The sequence below is a fragment of the Falco naumanni genome, chromosome 2, assembly GCF_017639655.2.
Source record: "Falco naumanni isolate bFalNau1 chromosome 2, bFalNau1.pat, whole genome shotgun sequence".
NCBI lineage: Eukaryota > Metazoa > Chordata > Aves > Falconiformes > Falconidae > Falco > Falco naumanni.
Window position 1 is genome coordinate 21,163,606 of NC_054055.1, and position 19,122 is coordinate 21,182,727.

A 19,122-nucleotide genomic window follows, 5' to 3' on the forward strand; every position below is an offset into this window, starting at 1 on the left:
GGGCGGCCCGGGCTGCGACCCGCGCTCGGCGGGACCCGCTCGGCCAGGGCTGCCGCCTCCCGCCGGGACGGCCGGGTGCGCGCGGGGCCGGCCGGGAGCGGCAGGCGCGGGCGCGCCGCGGGGCACGCTGGGAAGTGGAGTCTCCCAGCGACAGGGCCCGCTGTGCCGTCACAAACTGTCTCCGGGAAGCTGCCCGTGAGCTTTGGGTGGGGCACGCCGGGCCAGCCAGGTGTCACCCGAGCAGCGGGCAGTGCCGGCTGTCACCCGAGCAGCGGGCAGTGCCGGCTGTCACCCGAGCAGCGAGCGGTGCGGGCTCCAACATGCGGAGCAGGCACTGCAAGGTGGCACCTGCTCCTGAGGAGTGATGTGAATAAGCTGTAAATAATATGGCCAAGTTTGTATTCATAAACCAATATTCATTGTAATGCATAAACAGGCTTGTAATTGTATAGCGACAAAGGGGTTAAAATGTCTGAAAGATCATATAGACTGTTCGGACAAGAAAGTTGCGAATCTCTGCAAGGGGAGCTGTCCTCCTTATCTGCAAAGCAAGTTGCCCTACCAAGGAGATAACGGGACAGCTGGATGTCCCTGAGTAAAACTACAAGGGGTATTGTAAAAACCCTGGGAAAGATTTCTACAAGTCTGCCAACTCATCACTTTTGAAACACAGCAAAGCATATGCTTCGAAGTGATGTAGTATGAACGAACTTTAGAATAGAATTAAAGAATAACCATTATGTTTGTTAGCCACTGTAACAATTGTAGATATCATGTACCGCCATCTACCTTTGGTGTCTGTTCTGTTATCCTTTGTTAGACATCCGCCTGTCTGCTGACCTTCTATGTTAAAACTTTAGCAGAACACTTCAGCAGGAGAAGACAGATAAGGGTAAAAGAAATAATTAAGCAAGAAAAGCAGATGGCCAGCAAGGGCATAAATTACCTCAGACTGATAAGAACACTGCAAACGTGCAAGACCATCACATAATGAGCAAAAGGTGAAAAGTACACTGAGGAAACTGAGGCACAGACTCCCTGATCTCTCAACTCCGGAGGGATTTCTGGCCGGCTCCTGCTTCCTTTCAGCAGATCATTCAAAGTTCTGTGGGATTCGCTGCATGTCGCTCAGATAGGCGATTCGAGAGCCCTTCACGTCAGATCCTTAAACGCATCACGTCGGGGTCACCAATTTGCGGCGAATGAAGAGACAGGACGCAGCTTGATGCAAGCAAATGTCAATTTATTGTACAGAAGCACGAGTTTCTATAGACTCTCAGAAGCTGCGCGTTTTAAACAGATTGGTTCTTGATGCTAAGCCTTGCATACCAGGCAATCCCTGATTGGTGGTTAACTACCATCAATTAACAGCAAGGTGTTACCTTTCCTTGGCGCCATCCTTGGCGCCATCCGTCTCCCACCCCCCTGTGCTCTGCAAACATGCCTCATCACGTTAATTGTTGTCTAGACAAGCTCGAGCAAATTCCCCTCAGCTAACTGATTGCCGCGCATGGTCCCAGTTTGCAGACCGCTCCTGCAGTACACCATGAGGAAGACCTACAGCCTTCCTCCCATAGACCACTGCCCACATTCTAAAGACCCCGGCCCACAATTTTTGGAAGAATCTGCGCAAGCGTGAAAGACTGATAAGCTAATTAGCATACGAAGCGAGGGTAGGCGGGTTCAGGTAATGAATATGTATAGGCGTTAATGGAATATTCATTGTTTCATTATATAAATATAAGATAACCTGCCCCTCTGGGTGTGTACGATTGGTGGAAGGATCCCCCGTACGCCCGGCGCCGACAATAAAGAATACTTAATCACTAAGAAATTCTGAAGACGTTCTTTGAAACAATCTGGCGACCCAGATGGGACGGCTCTCTGCCTGACCGTAGGACCCGCTGGGAAGTGGACTCCCTTGGGTACCCCCGGGATTTTTCCGGAGGGACTCCCCAACTCATCGGATCACTGCGGAGGCTGCTCCTGAGGAGAAGGAGGCAAAAGCCGAGCTGCCGGGCCCGGCGGGGCACGAAGATGGGCCGCAGCCCGGCGACATTCCCGAGCCGCCGCAGCCCGGCCACGAGCCCCGGCCGATGGAGCCCGGCGATGAGCCCGAGCCGGTGGAACCCGGCGACGAGCCCGAGCTGCCGCAGCCCGGCGACGGTCCCGAGCCGCCGCAGCCCGGCGACATTCTCGAGCCGCCGGAGCCCGGCCACGAGCCCGAGCTGCCGGAGCCCCGCGACGGTCCCGAGCCGCCGCAGCCCGGCGATGGGCCTGAGCCCGTGGAACCCGGCGACGTTCCCGAGCCGCCGCAGCCCGGCCACGAGCCCGAGCCGCCGCGGTCCGGCGACGAGCCCGAGCCGGTGGATCCCGGCCATGAGGCAGGGCCCGGCGATGGGCCGAGCACGTCGCGGCACGGCGATGGGCCGGGCCTCCAGGGCGGCCGCGCAGGCTGGGCGGGCTCTGGCTGCTGGCGCCGCTGGTGGGCGAAGCTAAGGCGGCCCAGGCGCGGGGGCGGCCGTGGCGGACGGCAGCGGCAGAGCTGGCTGGCGGCGGGCAAGGAGGAGGTGAGGGGCGGCGGGGGCCGGGGCGGGCCGGGCCGGCGGTGCCGTGGGTCTGCCGGGTTCGGTTTGGCGGTTTTCCCTCCCCCTGGCCTCCCCCACACCCTTTTTGGGGGTTTTTTGGTCTCATTTTACTTAGTTCCCCGCCCTTGGTTTTCTCCCCGGCCGCCGCGGCGGCGGCGTATGTGAAAGTCCTGGCGAGGGGAAAGTGTCCTGGAGCGGTTCAGGCTTCCATTTTGGCGTTCTGCCAATAACGGGTCCTTCTTTCCCCACCTGGAGGCCGAGGCGCGGCCCGGCCCGGCCCGGCGGGGGGCCGGAGGGCGGGCTGCGGGCTGGGGAAACGGGCAGTTGACCGAACTGCCTGGGGCTCGCTTGGCTGGGGGCTTCACCCTGCTGGAGCACAAACGATTCGGCTCGGAAGACCCAGCTGAATTCAAGCGAATGGCTTATCAGACTAGCTTCTCCTGGGGGAAGCGGGTGCGATTGAAAAATCCATTGTAGGTTGCTTCTCCCCTTAGTTCACAGCGACTGCGCTGCTTGTATTAACGTGGAGTTTTTCTGTGAGGATTGTAATTTTCCTCCTCAAAATCTTTCACAGAGGGGGAGACCTTACTGTCAGGTGTTGATGTTTCACTTGACATTCAGATTTAATTGCCCTTTATTCATTTTTCCTTAATGCTCTTAGTTATAACCCTAACCCCCCCCCACCCCAAGATACTTCTTTTCATCTCCTTGTAGTTGCAGGATGGAGTATCAAGTCGTTTCCCAAACACTCTTAGCTGTATACAAAAGTTGAACACTCATCACATCAGATCTTAACGTTAGCCTTTTCTGGACGTGTTTTGATTTTTCTTTTTCTTCCCCCGGAGCGACAAACTCATTGAAGAGCATTTCTCTTGGTCTTTTTAGCCAATGGAGTTGGGGCTGGGGGGTTGACATCATTCTCACGGAAGGCATATTCTGATTGGATTTCAGATCATTATTATTATTATTTTTCGCAGCTGAAGGAGTATCAGCAGAAGAAGAGCCCTGGAGCAGCTGCAGGAACTAAGAAAAACCGCAAAACTAAAGACGACGGTCGGCCCGAGACTCCCACGGGCGATGTCCAGCAGCCTCCAGAGAATGAGAGTGCCTCGGTCTTTGTCCCAGCTCACTTGCTACCTCCTTGCTCTTTGGTTTTCTGAACAGCGTGACTAGCGCCGGGAAATGGTTATGCGGGTGTAATAGATGACTGGCGCAGCTGCCTGTATCGCCAGCACGCGGAGCGTGCCACAACAGTTAGCAGCTACCGCTACTGGACGGTGCACACTAGAGTTCAGGGTACGTGCCAAAGCCGTGTCTGATCGTGCAGTGCTGTCACGCAGCCCTGGGTGTGCCCAGAGCTGCTGCTTTGAGCTGCGTGCTCCTGACCAGCTGGAGGATGCCGGTAACTTTGGCTACCTTGGATTGACACATTCTCTCTGTCCTTTTCTGAGCCGTTTCCCCTTTTCTTTCACCTCCTTCAGATTCAGAACGTTCTGAAGGTGCTGGTGTCGGACCTGAACCACTCCAATGGGGTAGCATAGAATCTGCGCAAGCGTGAAAGACTGATAAGCTAATTAGCATACGAAGCGAGGGTAGGCGGGTTCAGGTAATGAATATGTATAGGCGTTAATGGAATATTCATTGTTTCATTATATAAATATAAGATAACCTGCCCCTCTGGGTGTGTACGATTGGTGGAAGGATCCCCCGTACGCCCGGCGCCGACAATAAAGAATACTTAATCACTAAGAAATTCTGAAGACGTTCTTTGAAACAATCTGGCGACCCAGATGGGACGGCTCTCTGCCTGACCGTAGGACCCGCTGGGAAGTGGACTCCCTTGGGTACCCCCGGGATTTTTCCGGAGGGACTCCCCAACTCATTGGATCACTGCGGAGGCTGCTCCTGAGGAGAAGGAGGCAAAAGCCGAGCTGCCGGGCCCGGCGGGGCACGGAGATGGGCCGCAGCCTGGCGACGTTCCCGAGACGCCGCAGCCCGGCCACGAGCCCGAGCCGCCGCAGCCCGGCGACGGGCCCGAGCCGGTGGAACCCGGTGACAAGCCCGAGCTGCCGGAGCCCGGCGACGGTCCCGAGCCGCCACAGCCCAGCGATGGGCCCGAGCCGGTGGAACCCGGCGACGTTCCCGAGCCGCCGCAGCCCGGCCACGAGCCCGAGCCGCCGCGGTCCGGCGACGAGCCCGAGCCGGTGGATCCCGGCCACGAGTCCCGGCCGCCGCAGCCCGGCGACGGGCCGCGGTCCGGCGACGAGCCCGAGCCGGTGGATCCCGGCCATGAGGCGGGGCCCGGCGATGGGCCGAGCATGTCGCGGCACGGCGATGGGCCGGGCCTCCAGGGCGGCCGCGCAGGCTGGGCGGGCTCTGGCTGCTGGCGCCGTTGGTGGGCGAAGCTAAGGCGGCCCAGGCGCGGGGCGGCCGTGGCGGACGGCAGCGGCAGAGCTGGCTGGCGGCGGGCAAGGAGGAGGTGAGGGGCGGCGGGGGCCGGGGCGGGCCGGGCCGGCGGTGCCGTGGGTCTGCCGGGTTTGGTTTGGCGGTTTTCCCTCCCCCTGGCCTCCCCCACACCCTTTTTGGGGGTTTTTTGGTCTCATTTTACTTAGTTCCCCGCCCTTGGTTTTCTCCCCGGCCGCCGCGGCGGCGGCGTATGTGAAAGTCCTGGCGAGGGGAAAGTGTCCTGGAGCGGTTCAGGCTTCCATTTTGGCGTTCTGCCAATAACGGGTCCTTCTTTCCCCACCTGGAGGCCGAGGCGCGGCCCGGCCCGGCCCGGCGGGGGGCCGGAGGGCGGGCTGCGGGCTGGGGAAACGGGCAGTTGACCGAACTGCCTGGGGCTCGCTTGGCTGGGGGCTTCACCCTGCTGGAGCACAAACGATTCGGCTCGGAAGACCCAGCCGAATTCAAGCGAATGGCTTATCAGACTAGCTTCTCCTGGGGGAAGCGGGTGCGATTGAAAAATCCGTTGTAGGTTGCTTCTCCCCTTAGTTCACAGGGACTGCGCTGCTTGTATTAACGTGGAGTTTTTCTGTGAGGATTGTAATTTTCCTCCTCAAAATCTTTCACAGAGGGGGAGACCTTACTGTCAGGTGTTGATGTTTCACTTGACATTCAGATTTAATTGCCCTTTATTCATTTTTCCTTAATGCTCTTAGTTATAACCCTAAACCCCCCCCCACCCCAAGATACTTCTTTTCATCTCCTTGTAGTTGCAGGATGGAGTATCAAGTCGTTTCCCAAACACTCTTAGCTGTATACAAAAGTTGAACACTCATCACATTAGATCTTAACGTTAGCCTTTTCTGGACGTGTTTTGATTTTTCTTTTTCTTCCCCCGGAGCGACAAACTCATTGAAGAGCATTTCTCTTGGTCTTTTTAGCCAGTGGAGTTGGGGCTGGGGGGTTGACATCATTCTCACGGAAGGCATATTCTGTTTGGATTTCAGATCATTATTATTATTTTTCGCAGCTGAAGGAGTATCAGCAGAAGAAGAGCCCTGGAGCAGCTGCAGGAACTAAGAAAAACCGCAAAACTAAAGACGACGGTCGGCCCGAGACTCCCACGGGCGATGTCCAGCAGCCTCCAGAGAATGAGAGTGCCTCGGTCTTTGTCCCAGCTCACTTGCTACCTCCTTGCTCTTTGGTTTTCTGAACAGCGTGACTAGCGCCGGGAAATGGTTATGCGGGTGTAATAGATGACTGGCGCAGCTGCCTGTATCGCCAGCACGCGGAGCGTGCCACAATAGTTAGCAGCTACCGCTACTGGACGGTGCACACTAGAGTTCAGGGTACGTGCCAAAGCCGTGTCTGATCGTGCAGTGCTGTCACGCAGCCCTGGGTGTGCCCAGAGCTGCTGCTTTGAGCTGCGTGCTCCTGACCAGCTGGAGGATGCCGGTAACTTTGGCTACCTTGGATTGACACATTCTCTCTGTCCTTTTCTGAGCCGTTTCCCCTTTTCTTTCACCTCCTTCAGATTCAGAACGTTCTGAAGGTGCTGGTGTCGGACCTGAACCGCTCCAATGGGGTAGCATAGAATCTGCGCAAGCGTGAAAGACTGATAAGCTAATTAGCATACGAAGCGAGGGTAGGCGGGTTCAGGTAATGAATATGTATAGGCGTTAATGGAATATTCATTGTTTCATTATATAAATATAAGATAACCTGCCCCTCTGGGTGTGTACGATTGGTGGAATGATCCCCCGTACGCCCGGCGCCGACAATAAAGAATACTTAATCACTAAGAAATTCTGAAGACGTTCTTTGAAACAATCTGGCGACCCAGATGGGACGGCTCTCTGCCTGACCGTAGGACCCGCTGGGAAGTGGACTCCCTTGGGTACCCCCGGGATTTTTCCGGAGGGACTCCCCAACTCATCGGATCACTGCGGAGGCTGCTCCTGAGGAGAAGGAGGCAAAAGCCGAGCTGCCGGGCCCGGCGGGGCACGGAGATGGGCCGCAGCCTGGCGACGTTCCCGAGCCGCCGCAGCCCGGCGACGGGCCCGAGCCGGTGGAACCCGGTGACAAGCCCGAGCCGCCGGAGCCCGGCGACGGTCCCGAGCCGCCACAGCCCGGCGATGGGCCCGAGCCGGTGGAACCCGGCGACGTTCCCGAGCCGCCGCAGCCCGGCCACGAGCCCGAGCCGCCGCGGTCCGGCGACGAGCCCGAGCCGGTGGATCCCGGCCACGAGTCCCGGCCGCCGCAGCCCGGCGACGGGCCGCGGTCCGGCGACGAGCCCGAGCCGGTGGATCCCGGCCATGAGGCGGGGCCCGGCGATGGGCCGAGCATGTCGCGGCACGGCGATGGGCCGGGCCTCCAGGGCGGCCGCGCAGGCTGGGCGGGCTCTGGCTGCTGGCGCCGCTGGTGGGCGAAGCTAAGGCGGCCCAGGCGCGGGGCGGCCGTGGCGGACGGCAGCGGCAGAGCTGGCTGGCGGCGGGCAAGGAGGAGGTGAGGGGCGGCGGGGGCCGGGGCGGGCCGGGCCGGCGGTGCCGTGGGTCTGCCGGGTTCGGTTTGGCGGTTTTCCGTCCCCCTGGCCTCCCCCACACCCTTTTTGGGGGTTTTTTGGTCTCATTTTACTTAGTTCCCGCCCTTGGTTTTCTCCCCGGCCGCCGCGGCGGTGGCGTATGTGAAAGTCCTGGCGAGGGGAAAGTGTCCTGGAGCGGTTCAGGCTTCCATTTTGGCGTTCTGCCAATAACGGGTCCTTCTTTCCCCACCTGGAGGCCGAGGCGCGGCCCGGCCCGGCCCGGCGGGGGGCCAGAGGGCGGGCTGCGGGCTGGGGAAACGGGCAGTTGACCGAACTGCCTGGGGCTCGCTTGGCTGGGGGCTTCACCCTGCTGGAGCACAAACGATTCGGCTCGGAAGACCCAGCCGAATTCAAGCGAATGGCTTATCAGACTAGCTTCTCCTGGGGGAAGCGGGTGCGATTGAAAAATCCGTTGTAGGTTGCTTCTCCCCTTAGTTCACAGTGACTGCGCTGCTTGTATTAACGTGGAGTTTGTCTGTGAGGATTGTAATTTTCCTCCTCAAAATCTTTCACAGAGGGGGAGACCTTACTGTCAGGTGTTGATGTTTCACTTGACATTCAGATTTAATTGCCCTTTATTCATTTTTCCTTAATGCTCTTAGTTATAACCCTAAACCCCCCCCACCCCAAGATACTTCTTTTCATCTCCTTGTAGTTGCAGGATGGAGTATCAAGTCGTTTCCCAAACACTCTTAGCTGTATACAAAAGTTGAACACTCATCACATCAGATCTTAACGTTAGCCTTTTCTGGACGTGTTTTGATTTTTCTTTTTCTTCCCCCGGAGCGACAAACTCATTGAAGAGCATTTCTCTTGGTCTTTTTAGCCAGTGGAGTTGGGGCTGGGGGGTTGACATCATTCTCACGGAAGGCATATTCTGTTTGGATTTCAGATCATTATTATTATTATTTTTCGCAGCTGAAGGAGTATCAGCAGAAGAAGAGCCCTGGAGCAGCTGCAGGAACTAAGAAAAACCGCAAAACTAAAGACGACGGTCGGCCCGAGACTCCCACGGGCGATGTCCAGCAGCCTCCAGAGAATGAGAGTGCCTCGGTCTTTGTCCCAGCTCACTTGCTACCTCCTTGCTCTTTGGTTTTCTGAACAGCATGACTAGCGCCAGGAAATGGTTATGTGGGTGTAATAGATGACTGGCGCAGCTGCCTGTATCGCCAGCACGCGGAGCGTGCCACAATAGTTAGCAGCTACCGCTACTGGACGGTGCACACTAGAGTTCAGGGTACGTGCCAAAGCCGTGTCTGATCGTGCAGTGCTGTCACGCAGCCCTGGGTGTGCCCAGAGCTGCTGCTTTGAGCTGCGTGCTCCTGACCAGCTGGAGGATGCCGGTAACTTTGGCTACCTTGGATTGACACTTTCTCTCTGTCCTTTCCTGAGCCGTTTCCCCTTTTCTTTCACCTCCTTCAGATTCAGAACGTTCTGAAGGTGCTGGTGTCGGACCTGAACCGCTCCAATGGGGTAGCATAGAATCTGCGCAAGCGTGAAAGACTGATAAGCTAATTAGCATACGAAGCGAGGGTAGGCGGGTTCAGGTAATGAATATGTATAGGCGTTAATGGAATATTCATTGTTTCATTATATAAATATAAGATAACCTGCCCCTCTGGGTGTGTACGATTGGTGGAAGGATCCCCCGTACGCCCGGCGCCGACAATAAAGAATACTTAATCACTAAGAAATTCTGAAGACGTTCTTTGAAACAATCTGGCGACCCAGATGGGACGGCTCTCTGCCTGACCGTAGGACCCGCTGGGAAGTGGACTCCCTTGGGTACCCCCGGGATTTTTCCAGAGGGACTCCCCAACTCATCGGATCACTGCGGAGGCTGCTCCTGAGGAGAAGGAGGCAAAAGCCGAGCTGCCGGGCCCGGCGGGGCACGAAGATGGGCCGCAGCCCGGCGACGTTCCCGAGCCGCCGCAGCCCGGCCACGAGCCCCGGCCGATGGAGCCCGGCGATGAGCCCGAGCCGGTGGAACCCGGCGACGAGCCCGAGCTGCCGCAGCCCGGCGACGGTCCCGAGCCGCCGCAGCCCGGCGACATTCTCGAGCCGCCGGAGCCCGGCCACGAGCCCGAGCTGCCGCAGCCCGGCGACGGTCCCAAGCCGCCGCAGCCCGGCGATGGGCCCGAGCCGGTGGAACCCGGCGACGTTCCCGAGCCGCCGCAGCCCGGCCACAAGCCCGAGCCGCCGCGGTCCGGCGACGAGCCCGAGCCGGTGGATCCCGGCCACGAGCCCCGGCCGCCGCAGCCCGGCGACGGGCCGCGGTCCGGCGACGAGCCCGAGCCGGTGGATCCCGGCCATGAGGCGGGGCCCGGCGATGGGCCGAGCACGTCGCGGCACGGCGATGGGCCGGGCCTCCAGGGCGGCCGCGCAGGCTGGGCGGGCTCTGGCTGCTGGCACCACTGGTGGGCGAAGCTAAGGCGGCCCAGGTGCGGGGCGGCCGTGGCGGATGGCAGCGACAGAGCTGGCTGGCGGCGGGCAAGGAGGAGGTGAGGGGCGGCGCGGGCCGGGGCGGGCCGGGCCGGCGGTGCCGTGGGTCTGCCGGGTTTGGTTTGGTGGTTTTCCCTCCCCCTGGCCTCCCCCACACCCTTTTTGGGGGTTTTTTGGTCTCATTTTACTTAGTTCCCCGCCCTTGGTTTTCTCCCCGGCCGCCGCGGCGGCGGCGTTAGTGAAAGTCCTGGCGAGGGGAAAGTGTCCTGGAGCGGTTCAGGCTTCCATTTTGGCGTTCTGCCAATAACGGGTCCTTCTTTCCCCACCTGGAGGCCGAGGCGCGGCCCGGCCCGGCCCGGCGGGGGGCCGGAGGGCGGGCTGCGGGCTGGGGAAACGGGCAGTTGACCGAACTGCCTGGGGCTCGCTTGGCTGGGGGCTTCACCCTGCTGGAGCACAAACGATTCGGCTCGGAAGACCCAGCCGAATTCAAGCGAATGGCTTATCAGACTAGCTTCTCCTGGGGGAAGCGGGTGCGATTGAAAAATCCGTTGTAGGTTGCTTCTCCCCTTAGTTCACAGGGACTGCGCTGCTTGTATTAACGTGGAGTTTGTCTGTGAGGATTGTAATTTTCCTCCTCAAAATCTTTCACAGTTTGGGAGATCTTACTGTCAGGTGTTGATGTTTCACTTAACATTCAGATTTAATTGCCCTTTATTCATTTTTCCTTAATGCTTTTAGTTATAACCCTAAACCCCCCCCACCCCAAGATACTTCTTTTCATCTCCTTGTAGTTGCAGGATGGAGTATCAAGTCGTTTCCCAAACACTCTTAGCTGTATACAAAAGTTGAACACTCATCACATTAGATCTTAACGTTAGCCTTTTCTGGACGTGTTTTGATTTTTCTTTTTCTTCCCCCGGAGCGACAAACTCATTGAAGAGCATTTCTCTTGGTCTTTTTAGCCAGTGGAGTTGGGGCTGGGGGGTTGACATCATTCTCATGGAAGGCATATTCTGTTTGGATTTCAGATCATTATTATTATTATTTTTCGCAGCTGAAGGAGTATCAGCAGAAGAAGAGCCCTGGAGCAGCTGCAGGAACTAAGAAAAACCGCAAAACTAAAGACGACGGTCGGCCCGAGACTCCCACGGGCGATGTCCAGCAGCCTCCAGAGAATGAGAGTGCCTCGGTCTTTGTCCCAGCTCACTTGCTACCTCCTTGCTCTTTGGTTTTCTGAACAGCGTGACTAGCGCCGGGAAATGGTTATGCGGGTGTAATAGATGACTGGCGCAGCTGCCTGTATCGCCAGCACGTGGAGCGTGCCACAATAGTTAGCAGCTACCGCTACTGGACGGTGCACACTAGAGTTCAGGGTACGTGCCAAAGCCGTGTCTGATCGTGCAGTGCTGTCACGCAGCCCTGGGTGTGCCCAGAGCTGCTGCTTTGAGCTGCGTGCTCCTGACCAGCTGGAGGATGCCGGTTTCTTTGGCTACCTTGGATTGACACATTCTCTCTGTCCTTTTCTGAGCCGTTTCCCCTTTTCTTTCACCTCCTTCAGATTCAGAACGTTCTGAAGGTGCTGGTGTCGGACCTGAACCGCTCCAATGGGGTAGCATAGAATCTGCGCAAGCGTGAAAGACTGATAAGCTAATTAGCATATGAAGCGAGGGTAGGCGGGTTCAGGTAATGAATATGTATAGGCGTTAATGGAATATTCATTGTTTCATTATATAAATATAAGATAACCTGCCCCTCTGGGTGTGTATGATTGGTGGAAGGATCCCCCGTACGCCCGGCGCCGACAATAAAGAATACTTAATCACTAAGAAATTCTGAAGACGTTCTTTGAAACAATCTGGCGACCCAGATGGGACGGCTCTCTGCCTGACCGTAGGACCCGCTGGGAAGTGGACTCCCTTGGGTACCCCCGGGATTTTTCCGGAGGGACTCCCCAACTCATCGGATCACTGCGGAGGCTGCTCCTGAGGAGAAGGAGGCAAAAGCCGAGCTGCCGGGACCGGCGGGGCACGGAGATGGGCCGCAGCCTGGCGACGTTCCCGAGACGCCGCAGCCCGGCCACGAGCCCGAGCCGCCGCAGCCCGGCGACGGGCCCGAGCCGGTGGAACCCGGTGACAAGCCCGAGCCGCCGGAGCCCGGCGACGGTCCCGAGCCGCCACAGCCTGGATATGGGCCCGAGCCGGTGGAACCCGGTGACGTTCCCGAGCCGCCGCAGCCCGGCCACGAGCCCGAGCCGCCGCGGTCCGGCGACGAGCCCGAGCCGGTGGATCCCGGCCACGAGCCCCGGCCGCCGCAGCCCGGCGACGGGCCGCGGTCCGGCGACGAGCCCGAGCCGGTGGATCCCGGCCATGAGGCGGGGCCCGGCGATGGGCCGAGCACGTCGCGGCACGGCGATGGGCCGGGCCTCCAGGGCGGCCGCGCAGGCTGGGCGGGCTCTGGCTGCTGGCGCCGCTGGTGGGCGAAGCTAAGGCGGCCCAGGTGCGGGGCGGCCGTGGCGGATGGCAGCGACAGAGCTGGCTGGCGGCGGGCAAGGAGGAGGTGAGGGGCGGCGCGGGCCGGGGCGGGCCGGGCCGGCGGTGCCGTGGGTCTGCCGGGTTTGGTTTGGTGGTTTTCCCTCCCCCTGGCCTCCCCCACACCCTTTTTGGGGGTTTTTTGGTCTCATTTTACTTAGTTCCCCGCCCTTGGTTTTCTCCCCGGCCGCCGCGGCGGCGGCATTAGTGAAAGTCCTGGCGAGGGGAAAGTGTCCTGGAGCGGTTCAGGCTTCCATTTTGGCGTTCTGCCAATAACGGGTCCTTCTTTCCCCACCTGGAGGCCGAGGCGCGGCCCGGCCCGGCCCGGCGGGGGGGCCGGAGGGCGGGCTGCGGGCTGGGGAAACGGGCAGTTGACCGAACTGCCTGGGGCTCGCTTGGCTGGGGGCTTCACCCTGCTGGAGCACAAACGATTCGGCTCGGAAGACCCAGCCAAATTCAAGCGAATGGCTTATCAGACTAGCTTCTCCTGGGGGAAGCGGGTGAGATTGAAAAATCCGTTGTAGGTTGCTTCTCCCCTTAGTTCACAGGGACTGCGCTGCTTGTATTAACGTGGAGTTTTTCTGTGAGGATTGTAATTTTCCTCCTCAAAATCTTTCACAGTTTGGGAGACCTTACTGTCAGGTGTTGATGTTTCACTTAACATTCAGATTTAATTGCCCTTTATTCATTTTTCCTTAATGCTTTTAGTTATAACCCTAAACCCCCCCCACCCCAAGATACTTCTTTTCATCTCCTTGTAGTTGCAGGATGGAGTATCAAGTCGTTTCCCAAACACTCTTAGCTGTATACAAAAGTTGAACACTCATCACATTAGATCTTAACGTTAGCCTTTTCTGGACGTGTTTTGATTTTTCTTTTTCTTCCCCCGGAGCGACAAACTCATTGAAGAGCATTTCTCTTGGTCTTTTTAGCCAGTGGAGTTGGGGCTGGGGGGTTGACATCATTCTCACGGAAGGCATATTCTGTTTGGATTTCAGATCATTATTATTATTATTTTTCGCAGCTGAAGGAGTATCAGCAGAAGAAGAGCCCTGGAGCAGCTGCAGGAACTAAGAAAAACCGCAAAACTAAAGACGACGGTCGGCCCGAGACTCCCACGGGCGATGTCCAGCAGCCTCCAGAGAATGAGAGTGCCTCGGTCTTTGTCCCAGCTCACTTGCTACCTCCTTGCTCTTTGGTTTTCTGAACAGCGTGACTAGCGCCGGGAAATGGTTATGCGGGTGTAATAGATGACTGGCGCAGCTGCCTGTATCGCCAGCACGTGGAGCGTGCCACAATAGTTAGCAGCTACCGCTACTGGACGGTGCACACTAGAGTTCAGGGTACGTGCCAAAGCCGTGTCTGATCGTGCAGTGCTGTCACGCAGCCCTGGGTGTGCCCAGAGCTGCTGCTTTGAGCTGCGTGCTCCTGACCAGCTGGAGGATGCCGGTTTCTTTGGCTACCTTGGATTGACACATTCTCTCTGTCCTTTTCTGAGCCGTTTCCCCTTTTCTTTCACCTCCTTCAGATTCAGAACGTTCTGAAGGTGCTGGTGTCGGACCTGAACCGCTCCAATGGGGTAGCATAGAATCTGCGCAAGCGTGAAAGACTGATAAGCTAATTAGCATATGAAGCGAGGGTAGGCGGGTTCAGGTAATGAATATGTATAGGCGTTAATGGAATATTCATTGTTTCATTATATAAATATAAGATAACCTGCCCCTCTGGGTGTGTACGATTGGTGGAAGGATCCCCCGTACGCCCGGCGCCGACAATAAAGAATACTTAATCACTCAGAAATTCTGAAGACGTTCTTTGAAACAATCTGGCGACCCAGATGGGACGGCTCTCTGCCTGACCGTAGGACCCGCTGGGAAGTGGACTCCCTTGGGTACCCCCGGGATTTTTCCGGAGGGACTCCCCAACTCATCGGATCACTGCGGAGGCTGCTCCTGAGGAGAAGGAGGCAAAAGCCGAGCTGCCGGGACCGGCGGGGCACGGAGATGGGCCGCAGCCTGGCGACGTTCCCGAGACGCCGCAGCCCGGCCACGAGCCCGAGCCGCCGCAGCCCGGCGACGGGCCCGAGCCGGTGGAACCCGGTGACAAGCCCGAGCCGCCGGAGCCCGGCGACGGTCCCGAGCCGCCACAGCCTGGATATGGGCCCGAGCCGGTGGAACCCGGTGACGTTCCCGAGCCGCCGCAGCCCGGCCACGAGCCCGAGCCGCCGCGGTCCGGCGACGAGCCCGAGCCGGTGGATCCCGGCCACGAGCCCCGGCCGCCGCAGCCCGGCGACGGGCCGCGGTCCGGCGACGAGCCCGAGCCGGTGGATCCCGGCCATGAGGCGGGGCCCGGCGATGGGCCGAGCACGTCGCGGCACGGCGATGGGCCGGGCCTCCAGGGCGGCCGCGCAGGCTGGGCGGGCTCTGGCTGCTGGCGCCGCTGGTGGGCGAAGCTAAGGCGGCCCAGGTGCGGGGCGGCCGTGGCGGATGGCAGCGACAGAGCTGGCTGGCGGCGGGCAAGGAGGAGGTGAGGGGCGGCGCGGGCCGGGGCGGGCCGGGCCGGCGGTGCCGTGGGTCTGCCGGGTTTGGTTTGGTGGTTTTCCCTCCCCCTGGCCTCCCCCACACCCTTTTTGGGGTTTTTTTGGTCTCATTTTACTTAGTTCCCCGCCCTTGGTTTTCTCCCCGGCCGCCGCGGCGGCGGCGTATGTGAAAGTCCTGGCGAGGGGAAAGTGTCCTGGAGCGGTTCAGGCTTCCATTTTGGCGTTCTGCCAATAACGGGTCCTTCTTTCCCCACCTGGAGGCCGAGGCGCGGCCCGGCCCGGCCCGGCGGGGGGCCGGAGGGCGGGCTGCGGGCTGGGGAAACGGGCAGTTGACCGAACTGCCTGGGGCTCGCTTGGCTGGGGGCTTCACCCTGCTGGAGCACAAACGATTCGGCTCGGAAGACCCAGCCGAATTCAAGCGAATGGCTTATCAGACTAGCTTCTCCTGGGGGAAGCGGGTGCGATTGAAAAATCCGTTGTAGGTTGCTTCTCCCCTTAGTTCACAGGGACTGCGCTGCTTGTATTAACGTGGAGTTTTTCTGTGAGGATTGTAATTTTCCTCCTCAAAATCTTTCACAGTTTGGGAGACCTTACTGTCAGGTGTTGATGTTTCACTTAACATTCAGATTTAATTGCCCTTTATTCATTTTTCCTTAATGCTTTTAGTTATAACCCTAAACCCCCCCCACCCCAAGATACTTCTTTTCATCTCCTTGTAGTTGCAGGATGGAGTATCAAGTCGTTTCCCAAACACTCTTAGCTGTATACAAAAGTTGAACACTCATCACATTAGATCTTAACGTTAGCCTTTTCTGGACGTGTTTTGATTTTTCTTTTTCTTCCCCCGGAGCGACAAACTCATTGAAGAGCATTTCTCTTGGTCTTTTTAGCCAGTGGAGTTGGGGCTGGGGGGTTGACATCATTCTCACGGAAGGCATATTCTGTTTGGATTTCAGATCATTATTATTATTATTTTTCGCAGCTGAAGGAGTATCAGCAGAAGAAGAGCCCTGGAGCAGCTGCAGGAACTAAGAAAAACCGCAAAACTAAAGACGACGGTCGGCCCGAGACTCCCACGGGCGATGTCCAGCAGCCTCCAGAGAATGAGAGTGCCTCGGTCTTTGTCCCAGCTCACTTGCTACCTCCTTGCTCTTTGGTTTTCTGAACAGCGTGACTAGCGCCGGGAAATGGTTATGCGGGTGTAATAGATGACTGGCGCAGCTGCCTGTATCGCCAGCACGTGGAGCGTGCCACAATAGTTAGCAGCTACCGCTACTGGACGGTGCACACTAGAGTTCAGGGTACGTGCCAAAGCCGTGTCTGATCGTGCAGTGCTGTCACGCAGCCCTGGGTGTGCCCAGAGCTGCTGCTTTGAGCTGCGTGCTCCTGACCAGCTGGAGGATGCCGGTTTCTTTGGCTACCTTGGATTGACACATTCTCTCTGTCCTTTTCTGAGCCGTTTCCCCTTTTCTTTCACCTCCTTCAGATTCAGAACGTTCTGAAGGTGCTGGTGTCGGACCTGAACCGCTCCAATGGGGTAGCATAGAATCTGCGCAAGCGTGAAAGACTGATAAGCTAATTAGCATATGAAGCGAGGGTAGGCGGGTTCAGGTAATGAATATGTATAGGCGTTAATGGAATATTCATTGTTTCATTATATAAATATAAGATAACCTGCCCCTCTGGGTGTGTATGATTGGTGGAAGGATCCCCCGTACGCCCGGCGCCGACAATAAAGAATACTTAATCACTAAGAAATTCTGAAGACGTTCTTTGAAACAATCTGGCGACCCAGATGGGACGGCTCTCTGCCTGACCATAGGACCCGCTGGGAAGTGGACTCCCTTGGGTACCCCCGGGATTTTTCCGGAGGGACTCCCCAACTCATCGGATCACTGCGGAGGCTGCTCCTGAGGAGAAGGACGCAAAAGCCGAGCTGCCGGGCCCGGCGGGGCACGGAGATGGGCCGCAGCCTGGCGACGTTCCCGAGACGCCGCAGCCCGGCCACGAGCCCGAGCCGCCGCAGCCCGGCGACGGGCCCGAGCCGGTGGAACCCGGTGACAAGCCCGAGCCGCCGGAGCCCGGCGACGGTCCCGAGCCGCCACAGCCTGGATATGGGCCCGAGCCGGTGGAACCCGGTGACGTTCCCGAGCCGCCGCAGCCCGGCCACGAGCCCGAGCCGCCGCGGTCCGGCGACGAGCCCGAGCCGGTGGATCCCGGCCACGAGCCCCGGCCGCCGCAGCCCGGCGACGGGCCGCGGTCCGGCGACGAGCCCGAGCCGGTGGATCCCGGCCATGAGGCGGGGCCCGGCGATGGGCCGAGCACGTCGCGGCACGGCGATGGGCCGGGCCTCCAGGGCGGCCGCGCAGGCTGGGCGGGCTCTGGCTGCTGGCGCCGCTGGTGGGCGAAGCTAAGGCGGCCCAGGCGCGGGGCGGCCGTGGCGGACGGCAGCGGCAGAGCTGGCTGGCGGCGGGCAAGGAGGAGGTGAGGGGCGGCGGGGGCCGGGGCAGGCCGGGCCGGCGGTGCCGTGGGTCTGCCGGGTTCGGTTTGGCGGTTTTCCCTCCCCCTGGCCTCCCCCACACCCTTTTTGGGGGTTTTTTGGTCTCATTTTACTTAGTTCCCCGCCCTTGGTTTTCTCCCCGGCCGCCGCGGCGGCGGCGTATGTGAAAGTCCTGGCGAGGGGAAAGTGTCCTGGAGCGGTTCAGGCTTCCATTTTGGCGTTCTGCCAATAACGGGTCCTTCTTTCCCCACCTGGAGGCCGAGGCGCGGCCCGGCCCGGCCCGGCGGGGGGCCGGAGGGCGGGCTGCGGGCTGGGGAAACGGGCAGTTGACCGAACTGCCTGGGGCTCGCTTGGCTGGGGGCTTCACCCTGCTGGAGCACAAACGATTCGGCTCGGAAGACCCAGCCAAATTCAAGCGAATGGCTTATCAGACTAGCTTCTCCTGGGGGAAGCAGGTGCGATTGAAAAATCCGTTGTAGGTTGCTTCTCCCCTTAGTTCACAGGGACTGCGCTGCTTGTATTAACGTGGAGTTTTTCTGTGAGGATTGTAATTTTCCTCCTCAAAATCTTTCACAGTTTGGGAGATCTTACTGTCAGGTGTTGATGTTTCACTTAACATTCAGATTTAATTGCCCTTTATTCATTTTTCCTTAATGCTTTTAGTTATAACCCTAAACCCCCCCCCACCCCAAGATACTTCTTTTCATCTCCTTGTAGTTGCAGGATGGAGTATCAAGTCGTTTCCCAAACACTCTTAGCTGTATACAAAAGTTGAACACTCATCACATTAGATCTTAACGTTAGCCTTTTCTGGACGTGTTTTGATTTTTCTTTTTCTTCCCCCGGAGCGACAAACTCATTGAAGAGCATTTCTCTTGGTCTTTTTAGCCAGTGGAGTTGGGGCTGGGGGGTTGACATCATTCTCACGGAAGGCATATTCTGTTTGGATTTCAGATCATTATTATTACTATTTTTCGCAGCTGAAGGAGTATCAGCAGAAGAAGAGCCCTGGAGCAGCTGCAGGAACTAAGAAAAACCGCAAAACTAAAGACGACGGTCGACCCGAGACTCCCACGGGCGATGACCAGCAGCCTCCAGAGAATGAGAGTGCCTCGGTCTTTGTCCCAGCTCACTTGCTACCTCCTTGCTCTTTGGTTTTCTGAACAGCGTGACTAGCGCCGGGAAATGGTTATGCGGGTGTAATAGATGACTGGCGCAGCTGCCTGTATCGCCAGCACGTGGAGCGTGCCACAATAGTTAGCAGCTACCGCTACTGGACGGTGCACACTAGAGTTCAGGGTACGTGCCAAAGCCGTGTCTGATCGTGCAGTGCTGTCACGCAGCCCTGGGTGTGCCCAGAGCTGCTGCTTTGAGCTGCGTGCTCCTGACCAGCTGGAGGATGCCGGTAACTTTGGCTACCTTGGATTGACACATTCTCTCTGTCCTTTTCTGAGCCGTTTCCCCTTTTCTTTCACCTCCTTCAGATTCAGAACGTTCTGAAG

The 19,122-nt window shown here is 58.4% G+C and overlaps 8 long non-coding RNA genes across 8 annotated transcripts; 7 read left to right on the plus strand and 1 right to left on the minus strand.

Moving 5' to 3' along the window:
• Positions 1–201: 201 nt before the first annotated feature.
• LOC121083316 lies at positions 202–17,089 on the minus strand. Its single transcript, XR_005826310.1, has 4 exons — positions 17,045–17,089; positions 8,052–8,061; positions 1,422–1,425; positions 202–354 (listed from the first exon to the last, which is right to left on the minus strand). It is a non-coding gene; the product is annotated as an uncharacterized LOC121083316 (long non-coding RNA).
• On the plus strand, positions 2,510–3,623 carry LOC121083312. Its single transcript, XR_005826306.1, has 2 exons — positions 2,510–2,570; positions 3,566–3,623. It is a non-coding gene; the product is annotated as an uncharacterized LOC121083312 (long non-coding RNA).
• On the plus strand, positions 4,954–6,118 carry LOC121083309. The gene is made up of 2 exons (XR_005826302.1): positions 4,954–5,067; positions 6,061–6,118. It is a non-coding gene; the product is annotated as an uncharacterized LOC121083309 (long non-coding RNA).
• On the plus strand, positions 7,400–8,587 carry LOC121083310. The gene is made up of 2 exons (XR_005826303.1): positions 7,400–7,535; positions 8,530–8,587. It is a non-coding gene; the product is annotated as an uncharacterized LOC121083310 (long non-coding RNA).
• Positions 10,058–11,206, plus strand: LOC121083315. The gene is made up of 2 exons (XR_005826309.1): positions 10,058–10,112; positions 11,108–11,206. It is a non-coding gene; the product is annotated as an uncharacterized LOC121083315 (long non-coding RNA).
• LOC121083314 lies at positions 12,284–13,704 on the plus strand. The gene is made up of 2 exons (XR_005826308.1): positions 12,284–12,609; positions 13,606–13,704. It is a non-coding gene; the product is annotated as an uncharacterized LOC121083314 (long non-coding RNA).
• Positions 14,880–16,201, plus strand: LOC121083313. The gene is made up of 2 exons (XR_005826307.1): positions 14,880–15,107; positions 16,103–16,201. It is a non-coding gene; the product is annotated as an uncharacterized LOC121083313 (long non-coding RNA).
• A 213-nt stretch (positions 17,090–17,302) lies between the features above and the next one.
• On the plus strand, positions 17,303–18,658 carry LOC121083308. The gene is made up of 2 exons (XR_005826301.1): positions 17,303–17,604; positions 18,601–18,658. It is a non-coding gene; the product is annotated as an uncharacterized LOC121083308 (long non-coding RNA).
• The last annotated feature ends 464 nt before the right edge of the window (positions 18,659–19,122 follow it).